The sequence below is a fragment of the Populus euphratica genome, unplaced genomic scaffold (genome assembly GCF_000495115.2).
Source record: "Populus euphratica unplaced genomic scaffold, PopEup_1.0 scaffold513.1, whole genome shotgun sequence".
Lineage (NCBI taxonomy): Eukaryota > Viridiplantae > Streptophyta > Magnoliopsida > Malpighiales > Salicaceae > Populus > Populus euphratica.
This window is the reverse complement of record NW_011500389.1, coordinates 132,919-145,150: the sequence shown is the minus strand read 5'-3', so window position 1 is coordinate 145,150 and position 12,232 is coordinate 132,919. Positions and strand designations below refer to the sequence as shown.

General features: G+C 38.3%; 1 pseudogene; it reads right to left on the bottom strand.

Moving 5' to 3' along the window:
* Positions 1-1,875: 1,875 nt before the first annotated feature.
* LOC105114315 (probable LRR receptor-like serine/threonine-protein kinase At4g08850) lies at positions 1,876-10,833 on the bottom strand (annotated as a pseudogene).
* Positions 10,834-12,232: the final 1,399 nt, after the last annotated feature.

Sequence of the window (12,232 nt, the reverse complement as noted above, 5' to 3'; positions counted from 1 at the left end):
AATATGCCAAAAGGGAATGAGATGGCAAGTACGTACCTCTTGAAGCATGAGGTTAAGTGTGCCGGGGTGATTCACAGTGGAGAAAATTTGAGTTTCTACTTCAATTTAAATAATGCTGGTGTGAAATTTTATCGCTGTATCCTTTGCCTATGTTGTAGATTAATCAATGTATGCAATTTTTGTTAAGTGGCTTCGCTTTTAGAGAAACTATAATTTGTTCCTTCTTATTAAATTTTGTTTTCATACTTAATAAAAAGTCTTTAATATATTTCTTTTCTGGATTGAAAAATTATTTTCTCACATTTTCTTCTTCAATATAATTGTACTCTTCTTGTCTTCCGTGTTGGAGTATAGTATTTATTTTTTAATTGTTTTGTATTTGTACAATTAGCTATCAACCTTTCCTCAAAAAGGACTTCAAAAGCTACACTAGCCAGTATACGAATATACCGTTTGTTTCAACTTGAATTATCATATTTAATTACGTGATGTGTAGTCAGACATTTAGGGCTCTAGGAAATTGAATCAAGTCAAAAAATTTGATAAAAAACTATACTCAAGTCCTGAGCTTGTAAGATCTGTATGTGATAGTATTTGAAGTTTCATGCTATGGTAATGCAATGCTAGGTAATGTCTTTTTACATGTTTCCTCTGGTTTTTTGCCAATAAATTTGAAATGTTTCTTTTCTTGTGCTTAGCATTGAAAAGGTTAATCCGTACGCAAATACCTTAGAAAAATAAAAGGCTGAAAAGAGCACAAAGAGAGATCAAAACCCTCTTGGCTTTCCAACTCGATCAAGCTTTTGTGTTTGTATAGTAACTGAACTCTGAAGCAGCAGCAGATAGCTGCAAACCATTCCATGGCATGTCACATATCAGCACTCCCGTATGACATTCTCATAAGGATCTTCTGTGAAGTCCCAGTCACAACCATTGACAGTACGTTTGCAAACCATGTAGGGAGATTCTTTCAGACCCTGATTTTTCCTTCTCTTCATGCCTCTCTCCTAGAAGTCCCTAAGAAATACGTAGGAGGACTTGGAGAAACATTTCATCCAGCATAAGCATTTGTATAATCTGGAATGCGACGTGGTGTGCCTACAAGTCTTAAGAAATACGATAGGAGGTGGTCGTCAGATTTAGCCCCAAAAAAGAGATCCAGCATGGATTTTTTCTAACATTTCAGGGCATGTCCGAAAGAAAGATTTGTAATAAAATCATACAAAAACAGCTCGCATGGAAAGTATCTAATGGGAATGTGTGGTACCATGTAGAGCAGTTACTTCTTCGAGCAAGGGGAGGGTAGAGGGTGCAGCTCTTCGAAGTGACCTATCAAATCTTCTCTAAAAGAATTGGCATTGCGTATCATAGTGTTCTGCGTTGCGTCCTATATCGGGTTAATATTAATTTTTTAAAAAAATATTAAGAGTATTATAGTGTTCTGCATTCTAAAGCGGGTTAATAATACATTGAATGGTATTTTATATTTGATTTGATTTATATTATTTGATTTATTTTTCTACTTTTATTCAATGTATTTTTTTTAAAATAAATACATTGAATGGTATTATTGGAGCTTCAATCCTGCTCATCATGGTTGAATGGTAGCCTTTATCTATAGTCTATGTCTCCTTGTATTGGGAATAAGGGCAATTTTATCTACAAGATTCCGCAATGAAAGTTTCACCAACCAATAGACTGTTCTTTGGGTTTGAATTTCTAATGAAACGATGGAAATTCATGTCATTAGAAAATTCAACATCAAGTTGGAAATTCATTGGATGGTAGAGTGGGTCTTGCTGCTATACAGTTGATTATTTTGCCTATTGAAGCTCTTGTGTTTTTTTTTCATTGTTCTTTTAATTGTTTCAGCTATAACTTAAAATTTCATTCCGTAGTGTATTGATCTTCAATTTAAAATCAAAATATTCTCGAACCTTTCATGCAAAGAACAGCAAATTCTAACGCATGAAACAGTGCCAACATAATATGATTGAAAAAAAGTTCGATGATAAAATTCATATTACAGATAATTATTGTTCCAATTGATAATCGAATAGAAGTAGCTATACTCTATGAGATTCAGAGATCTCCCAAAATTATGGTGCAAAATGCCTTAGGCAGTGGAGGCCACTTAGTTGTAAGCTCGAAAGAAATTTTTTCCATTGTAGGCCGAGATTGGGCATTGGGATGCAAGCATGCAAGTGTAATTTTCATCATGTGGACAACGCCCTCTGCAGCTCCTTTTTTAGGAAGCGAGATGCGTTGGTCTAACACATCCTTCAATGCTGCATGTTGAGCAATCGGTGGCATCGATGACGACGACGAAGATCCTGGTGATAAGACTGCTGAAATGAGATCGCCTGGGTGCCTTCCTGTCATCACCTCCATTGTTACCACTCCGAAGCTGTAGACATCGCATTTTTCAGTCACTTTCATTGTGTAAGCTAGCTCAAAAAAAATAAATGATTATGCATGGTTTTTTATCAAATAGTTGAAAGAAAAGACTCTATAAGAAAAGCTAAAAAACAGTATATATTATTTTCACTATTACACATTATATAGTAACTTAATGTTGAAATAAAGCTACGCATCTGGAGCAGTATATCCAAAAGTACCTGCAAATGAGGTCCAATTGGATGAGTCAGGCATCAACAATTTAGCTGTGCCAAAGTCGGAGACGTGTGCTTCATATTCCAAATCCAGAAGGATATTATTGCTGGTAATGTCTCGATGAATGATCGGAGGAGAGCAAGAATGGTGTAGATGTTATGAGTGTGGATACAAATGGACAGGCTCTCATATGCGGAATATGGATACAGTGTTGGGTGTGGACACAACATGGTTGGTGGCAGCCATGTTAGACATGGCTAAAGTCAATGGTGGTTGCATGGTGGGTACCTAAATAAAGAAATTGTTGCCCACCATTGTTGACTAAAGAAGAAACTTGTCTCCCACCTCAGCTATAAATAGAGAGTGCCATTGATAGCTAAGGTGCACTACGAAATAGAGAGAAACACAGAGAGAGAGCTAAGGGTGAGAGTTGAGAAGTTTTCTCCTCCTCCTTGTTTTGTTGTTTGTATTGCTTTTGAGCTTGATTAATACAAACCAGTAGCTCCGTGGAGTAGGCAAGTTGCCGAACCACGTAAATTTGTATGTGTTTGAATGTTTGGATCTCCTAACAACTAGTATCAGAGCTTGTTCTTGAAAGTTCTTGAAAAAGAGGGTGTTTGATCCAAACTCAAAAATCAAAGTTCTCAAAACGTGTTTTTGAACATACCACCGTGACGAGGACGACGAGAGGAATCCACTGGTGAAACCCGGCGAAAATCCGACGTCCTGCATGCCCGCACGCGCCTGCACGCGCCATCACCAGTACTGTCCACGCGCACAGACGCGCCGTATGCGCGTCACGCGTCTTCCTCACCGTTTCCTGCAACTCGACTCTGCCACGCCATCAGCCACGTCACCTGCCACATCAGTCGTTTGACATGGTCAACTGCCACGTCATCACTGCCACGTCAGAAGAAAATCTCCGTGGATCTGCCACGTCAGATTTGGTGGACCCCACATTGCCTACGTGTCTGACACGTCAGCTTGTCACGTCATCATAACTGGGTTTTGATCCGCTGTGGCGCAGCGACTATTCCGCCTGCCACGTGGCTTCATTTGCAGCATCCAGTTATCCCAAACTTTGATTGCTTAAATCGGAGCCATCCGAAGTCCGATTTGGGTGATCTCAGTGTCGTTTCCAGCATTTTTGGCCATTCCGGACACATCTGTAAGGTCAGATTTTTGAGATTCAAATCCGAGAAGGAGTAAAATGACTGATGAAATAAAGGCTGCAGGAATTGAAAAATTTGATGGAACTGATTTTGGATATTGGAAAATGCAAATTGAAGATTATCTATATGGGAAGAAACTTCATCTTCCTCTGTTGGGGAGCAAGCCAGAAAACATGTCAGAAGAAGATTGACAAATACTTGATAGACAAGTCTTGGGCATTATCCGGCTATCATTGTCAAGAAGAGTTGCTCATAATGTTACAAAAGAGAAATCCACAGCAAGATTGATGGAAGCCTTGTCTGGGATGTATGAGAAGCCATCAGCAAATAACAAAGTGCACTTGATGAAGAAGCTGTTCAACCTGAAGATGACAGAAAGCACCTCTGTTACACAACATCTTAATAATTTCAACACCATTACAAATCAATTGTCGTCTGTTGAAATTGAGTTTGATGATGAGATTCGAGCACTTATTTTGCTAGCTTTACTTCCAAGTAGTTGGGAAGGTATGAGAACAGCCGTAAGCAACTCAGCCGGAAAATTCAAATTAAAATATGATGACATTCGAGACCTGATCTTAGCCGAAGAAGTACGAAGGAAAGACTCAGGTGAAAGCTCAAGTTCAAGTTCAGCTTTCAACATCAACACTCGAGGAAGGAGACAAGATAGAGGCTTATCCAGAGGCAGATCAAAATCCAGGTACAGAAGCAAAAGCAAGTTTGGACCCAGGAAGCAGGTTGAATGTTGGAATTGTGGCAAACCTGGCCATTTCATGAGGAGTTGTACAAAACCGAATAAACCTGAAGTTGATTCTGCAAACGCCACTACAGACGAGGTACAAGATGCTTTGATCCTTGCAGTACATAGTCTTATTGATGATTGGGTTCTTGATTCTAGAGCTTCATTTCACTGTACTCCACACCATGAAATGATGCAAAATTATACTGCTAGAAATTATGGGGTAGTCTATCTGGCCGATGGACAACCATTGGATATTGTGGGTATAGGAGATGTGCAAATCAAGACAATGAATGGATCTATATGGAACTTGCAAAATGTGAGGCATGTTCCTGAACTAAAGAAGAAGTTGATCTCGGTAGGACAACTTGATGATAGTGGCCATTCAATCCTTTTCTCTAGAGGAATGTGGAAGGTATCAAAGGGAGCAATGGTTTTGGCTCGTGGAAAGAAAACTGGTACTCTGTATATGACCACAAGATCAGCAGATATAATTGCCTCTACTGAAGCAGAAAATCAGGCGCAGCTATGGCATTGTAGACTCGACCATATGAGTCAAAAGGGGATGAAGATACTTCAGTCAAAGGGAAAGCTGCCAGAGTTAAAAAATATTGATCTAGACATTTGTGAAAGCTGTGTTCTCGGAAAACAGAAGAAGCTCAGTTTCTTAAAGGTTGGCAGGACCTTAAGACCAAGAAAACTAGAACTGGTGCACACAGATTTATGGGGACCGGCTCCAGTAGCATCTCTTGGAGGTTGGCAGGACCTTAAGACCAAGAAAACTAGAACTGGTGCACACAGATTTATGGGGACCAGCTCCAGTAGCATCTCTTGGTGGTTCTCGGTACTATGTCACTTTTATTGATGACTTCAGCAGGAAGGTATGGGTCTACTTTCTAAAAAATAAATCTGATGTGTTTGACACATTCAAGAAATGGAAGGCTATGGTTGAGACTGAATCAGGTTTGAAGCTGAAATGCTTACGATCTGATAATGGAGGAGAATACATTGATGGAGGTTTCAAGGAGTATTGCGCTGTCAACGGTATCAGAATGGAAAAGACAGTTCCAAGCACACCACAACAGAATGGTATTGCTGAACAGATGAACCAGACCATCAATGAACGAGCTAGAAGCATGAGGTTGCATTCTGGGCTACCTCAAACATTCTGGGCTGATGCAATTCATACTGCAGTTTACTTGATCAACCGTGGACCATCAGTACCTTTGGAGTTCAGACTGCCCAAGGAAGTCTGGAGAGGAAAAGAAGTACAGCTTGCTCACCTAAAAGTCTTTGGGTGTGTTTCCTATGTGCATGTAGACTCTGATGCTCGCAACAAGCTGGATGCCAAATCAAAGAAATGTTTCTTTATTGGCTATGGAGATGAAGAATTTGGATTTCGGTTCTGGGATGATCAGAACAAGAAGATTATCAGAAGCAGGAACATGATCTTCAACGAGAAAGTTTTGTACAAAGACAAATCAAGTATAGAACTAGAGATAACTGATTCAGATACGAGCCCACAGAAATCTGAATTCATACAATTAGAAGGGCTTCCTGATGTTACCACTCAAGAGTCCATCCAAGACAGTGCAAGCACTTTAGTACCCACCACTTCTACACAAGATAGTGCAGAGCCAAGTGAACCAGCTGTTCGCAGGTCTTCAAGGACTATAAAGCCTCCACAACGGTTCACACTTCTACTGAATTATATCTTATTGACAGATGGTGGTGAACCATTAAATTATGAAGAATCCTTACAAGATGGAAACTCGAGCAAGTGGGAGTTAGCCATGAAGGACGAGATGGAGTCATTGCTGAAGAACAAGACTTGGGAGTTAACCAAACTGCCTGAAGGAAAGAAGGCTTTGCAAAACAAGTGGGTTTACAGAGTAAAGACCGAGCATGATGGAAGCAAATGATTCAAGGCAAGACTTGTTGTAAAAGGGTTTCAGCAAAAGAAAGGGATCGACTATTCTGAGATATTTTCTCCAGTTGTGAAGCTTACAACAATCAGAGTTGTCCTGGGGATAGTAGCTGCAGAAAATTTACATCTTGAACAATTAGATGTAAAAACAGCATTTCTTCATGGAGAGTTGGAGGAAGATATTTACATGCAACAACCAGAGGGGTTTACAATACCAGGAAAGGAGAGTCAAGTTTGCAAGCTGAAGAAGAGCCTATATGGTTTGAAGCAAGCTCCAAGACAGTGGTACAAGAAGTTTGACAACTTCATGTGTAGTACGGGATACACAAAATGTCAGGCTGATCATTGTTGCTATGTCAAATATTTTGACAACTCTTATATCATTCTACTGCTATATGTGGATGATATATTGATTGCAGGATCCAGCATGGAAGAGATTGACAAGCTAAAGCAACAATTGTCAAAACAGTTTGAAATGAAGGATCTGGGAGTTGCTAAGCAAATACTTGGCATGAGAATCATCAGAGACAAAGACAAAGGCATACTAAAGCTTTCACAAGCAGAGTATGTCAAGAAGGTTCTCAGCAGGTTTAGTATGGATAATGCTAAGCCAGTATGTACACCTCTGGGGAATCATTTCAAGCTCAGTAGAGACCAGTCACCAAAAACTAAGCTAGAACGTGGATACATGGACCAGATTCCATACGCCTCATCTATCGGCTCCTTGATGTATGCCATGGTCTGTACTAGACCAGATATTGCCCATGCAGTGGGAGTTGTAAGCCGATATATGAGCAATCTTGGAAAGCAGCATTGGGAGGCAGTGAAATGGATTATGAGGTACTTAAAAGGCTCATCGGAGACATGTCTTACTTTCACAGCTAGCGGTTTGAAACTTGAAGGCTTTGTAGATGCTGATCTAGCAGGAGATGTTGATAGCAGAAAGAGTACTACAGGTTATATATACACTCTAGGAGGCACTGCTGTTTCTTGGAGTTCTACCTTGCAAAAGATAGTTGCTCTTTCAACGACAGAAGCTGAATATGTTGCAGTTTCAGAGTCCGCAAAAGAGATAGTATGGCTACAGAGTTTCCTGCAAGAATTGGGCAAGATGCATGGAAAAGGTACTTTGTATAGTGACAGTCAGAGTGCAATCTTCCTTGTCAAGAATCCAGCATTTCACTCTAGAACAAAGCACATACAGATCAAATATCACTTCATTAGATAATTACTCGACGATGAACAACTGTTACTTGAAAAGATCTGTGGAAGCAAGAATCCAGCCGACATGTTAACCAAAGGAGTTACTCTCGATAAACTGAAGCTGTGTAAAGCTTCAGTGGGTCTTGAAGATTAAAAGACAGAATTAACACCATTTGTGTCCAAGTGGGAGATTGTTATGAGTGTGGACACAAATGGACGGTAGCAACCATGGTTGGTGGCAGCCATGGATGACATGGTTGAAGTTATAGTCAAATGGTAGGTGCCTAACTTGCCCACCATTGTTGAACAATCATCTCCCTCCTCAGCTATAAATAGAGAGTGCCATTGATAGCTGAGGTGCACTACGAAATAGAGAGAAATACAGAGAGAGAGCTAAGGGTGAGAGTTGAGTTGAGTTGAGAAGTTTTCTCCTCCTCCTTGTTTTGTTGTTTGTATTGCTTTTGAGCTTGATTAATACAAACCAATAGCTCCGTGGAGCAGGCAAGTTGCCGAACCACGTAAATTTGTGTGTGTTTGAATGTTTGGATCTCCTAACAGTAGATAGGATAAAGCTCCACCCACCCCTTTCACAACGTTTAGCCTTTTCATCCATTCGAACTCAATTGCTTGTTCCTCACTGCTTATAATCTCTCTCAAGCTTCCTCTTTCAATGAACTCGTAAACTAAAAAAGAATGCTTTGCATGTGAGCAAAATCCATACATTTTCACAATATTTCGATGTCGAATATTTGCCAACACGCAAACTTCCTTTTCAAAAGCTTTAAAATCGGACAACTTTTCTGTTTGTGACCGGTGAAGTTTCTTCACAGCAACCACCTGTTCTGTTGGCATCACTACTTTATAAACAGTTCCATATCCTCCGCCAATGTAGTAGTTGGAGTTGAATTCCTCTGTCGCTTCAACGATCTTCTCATACAACTTCTTCCCATCATGGCCCAATATCGTGAATATGTTTCGATCTTGTTCATTTTCTGGCTCAGCGTTTCTCTTCCTAGCTCTTTTGCAGAGAATGGATAAAGCTCCAATCACAACAAACACTAAAAGCAAGCTTCCAAAAAGAGGGAGTACAATCAAAAACACAAGGTTGTTGCTCTTTCTCTTAACAGTCTTGCTGCTTTTTGGAAGATTGCACGGCTTTAGACCACTGGCGTTGCCACATATACCCATATTATCCCTTAATGCCTCAAATGAAGCGTTGTGGAAGGCTTTGATATCGGGAATGGGGCCTTGTAGCTTATTGGATGATATATCCACAGTTGTTAAGCTTAACATGTCTTTGAAGGTGCTCGGAATCCGTCCAGAAAGCATGTTGTGAGAGACATTCAGAGTTTCCAGCCTTTGCAGTTGCCCAAGTTGCCTCGGTATCTCTCGAGTCAGGAAATTGAAGCTAAGATCAAGATCTCGAAGAGAAAGTAGAAAGCCTATCTCGCCTGGAATGCTTTCTCTAAATTTATTACTGCTGAGGTTCAGCAACAGTAAATTCGAGCATTCCCCAAGTTGTTTTGGAATCAATCCACTCAGATTATTAGATGCTAAATTAAGGAATTGAAGATTGGAAAGCATCTTAATATCTAAGGGAATGGCACCTGAAAGATGGTTGTTGTTAAGAACAAGCTTGTACAACAACTTTAAACCCCCTAAATCTTTTGGGATGCCTCCTTTCAACTGATTTGATGACAGATCAATCAAGCGTAATTGAGTAGCCTTCCCAAGCTCTGGTGGTATCTCACCAGAAACATTATTGTTTGAGATTTTAAGGCTTGTCATGTTACGACCATTTTGAAGAAAGCTCACCATAAAAATTATTGTAACTCAAATCAATATAATTCAAATGTGGATAGACACCAAAAACTTCAGAAATATTTCCTGTTAATTGATTCCAATCAACTCTTACTCGGTATAAACGAGTACAGTTTTTCAAGCTTTTCGGGATTGAACCTGAGAAGTTGTTGTAGGAAGCAGTAAAGTCTTCCAATACTCCTCCATGGCATAAATCTAGTGGCAAATGACCCGTGAATTCGTTGATACCCAAAGACAATAACTTCAAATGGGAGAGATTGTTCATCTCTGAGGGCAATGGGCCGTGAAATTTGTTGTCAAGTAATATCAAGATCCCAAGCGATTTAAGTTGTCCTATTTCTGAAGGAACACATCCAGATAAATTATTATAATATAGATTAAGTTCAGTGAGCCTTGTCAAGTTTTCAATAGAAGAAGGGATGATCCCAGTGAGATTATTTTCATGTAGGTCTAAAACAGTGAGCATGGTCATGTTTCCAATAGAAAAAGGGATGGAACCAGAGAGTTGGTTTTTCAAAAGGTAAAGGGAAGATAAATTTCTTAATTTTCCAATGGAATAAGGGATTCTACTAGTTAAAACATTATTTGACAAGTCAAGTTTAGTGAGAGACTCTAGCAACCCAATTTCTTGAGGAATGGAACCAGAGAGTTTGTTACTCCAAAGATAGAGTTCGGATAGGCTTGTTAAGTTTCCAATAAAAGAAGGGATGAAACCAGTGAGATTATTTTGATATAGTGCTAAAACAGTGAGCATGGTCATGTTTCCAATAGAAAAGGGGATGGAACCAGAGAATTTGTTACTCCAAAGATAGAGTTTGGATAGGCTTGTCAAGTTTCCAATAGAAGAAGGAATGGGACCAGAGAGTTGGTTGCTAGAAATAGATAGAAAAGATAAGTTTCTTAATTTTCCAATTTCATGTGGAATGGTTCCAGAAAGAGAATTATCAGCAAGGTCAAGCCAAAAAAGATTGGGGAAGGATGAGAAGTTGAAATCATAAAGCGTACCTCTCAAACCAAAACTTTCAAGTGTCAAATTGGTGACGCTTCCAGAATTGCCACAGGTGATTCCAATCCAGTTAATGCAAGGGCTGATGCCGACCCAAGAAGAAAGGACAGATTGGCTTTGGTTGTCAAGACTGGCTTTCCATTGGAGAAGAGCCTCAGCTTCTGTATTATTATTACCAAATAGTGAAGTTGTGGAGGAAGTGTGTTCAGCTAAAGCAAAGAAAGAAGAAGAGTTGAATATGTGAAGGAGCAAGAACAGGATGTGGAGAAAGAAGGAGAAGAATGGTTTGTTTAGTAAGGACGTTGTCATGGTGTGTTTTTCAAGAGACACAGGATATGGTTTGCTATGGTAGATTCGGCTCTTCCATGGAGAGGTATTATTTATAGGTAGGAAAACATAATTAATTGAAATTGTTTTTTTCTTTTTTTTGAAATCATTGATTATTAAATCTCTTTTCTAATTAAGTTGAAATTAACTAGGCTAGTAAAATTTAAATAAATAAATTTATTATTATTTTCAAACACGAACTACTTAAATTTAATTGTATTTTTTTATACAAAATATTTTCTCTTCTTATATTTACTAATTTCTATAATGAAAGGTCATTTCAAATAAAAAAAATTGGACCTCGTCATTCAATTAGCACAAGACACAAAGATAAAAAATTAAGTTTGCCTAGGACTTTGCCATTTTTTCAACTAATAGAAAGATAAATATTTTAATTTTTACGTGACTGATCAATTATTTTATAAAAATTAATTTTTTTTAATATTTTAGATTCAGTCTTTAATATTTTTTTCTTAGCCAAATTGATCCCAATTTGTTCTTAGAGTAAATTATAAATCAATCCCTTTTTTTCTCATTAAATTTTCCATCTAATCTTTTTTTCCCTTTTACTATTTCATATAAAGAAATAAAATAAATTTAAAAAGACCATGAAATAGAGAAAAAGATCAAATTACATGTAGAGACACATTAGTGAATTTTTTAAGTCTTAAATAAATGGAGAATATATATATATATATATACACACACACACATAACGATTCAAAAGAATATTCTGATTAAAAAATTTAAAACATATCGCTCGTAAGGAATAAGAGTAACCTCACAGCTAGATGGTTGTTAGGTCAAGGATGGTCTCGTGAATAATATCCATCCAATATTTCTTCAAAAGAAAGAAAGAAAGCAGCTGCCACACTGAAATTACGAGTAAGAATCCACGAAGTTCCAACTGCACTTCCTTGAGGTTTAATTTTTACCATGAAACACGAGCAGCAGCAAGCATATACGCATCTCTGGTCTTCGTTGAGTTTGCTTTCACACTTGTGAAAGCTTCAGATGGTCCTTGAGGTCCTGCTCCCTGTAATATAGCTTCTTTATGACCAATTGACAATGAAAGTAAATAAAGGGTGATAAAAAGCAAAGAATTCTATGAAATAAAGGGTGATAAAAAGCAAAGAATTATATGAAAGAAACTTTAATTCAATATATTCAATGGAAGATATATTAATTGACGTGAGACACTCTTGTGGGTGTATCGCTTTGTAATTTCCAGTTCATTAATAATTTCTTCTCCCTTTGTATGTGAGAGTGAGAGACTCGCCAAATTTCCATAATGGAGGGCCGGTAACAACCACGGAACAAGTTAAACAAATATGGTGTGAAATAAAACTATTCAGATAGTCATTAAGTGATAACAACTTGGGTTTAAAGAGTTTGTTTTTTTGTAATTTTAGATTTGAATTCTT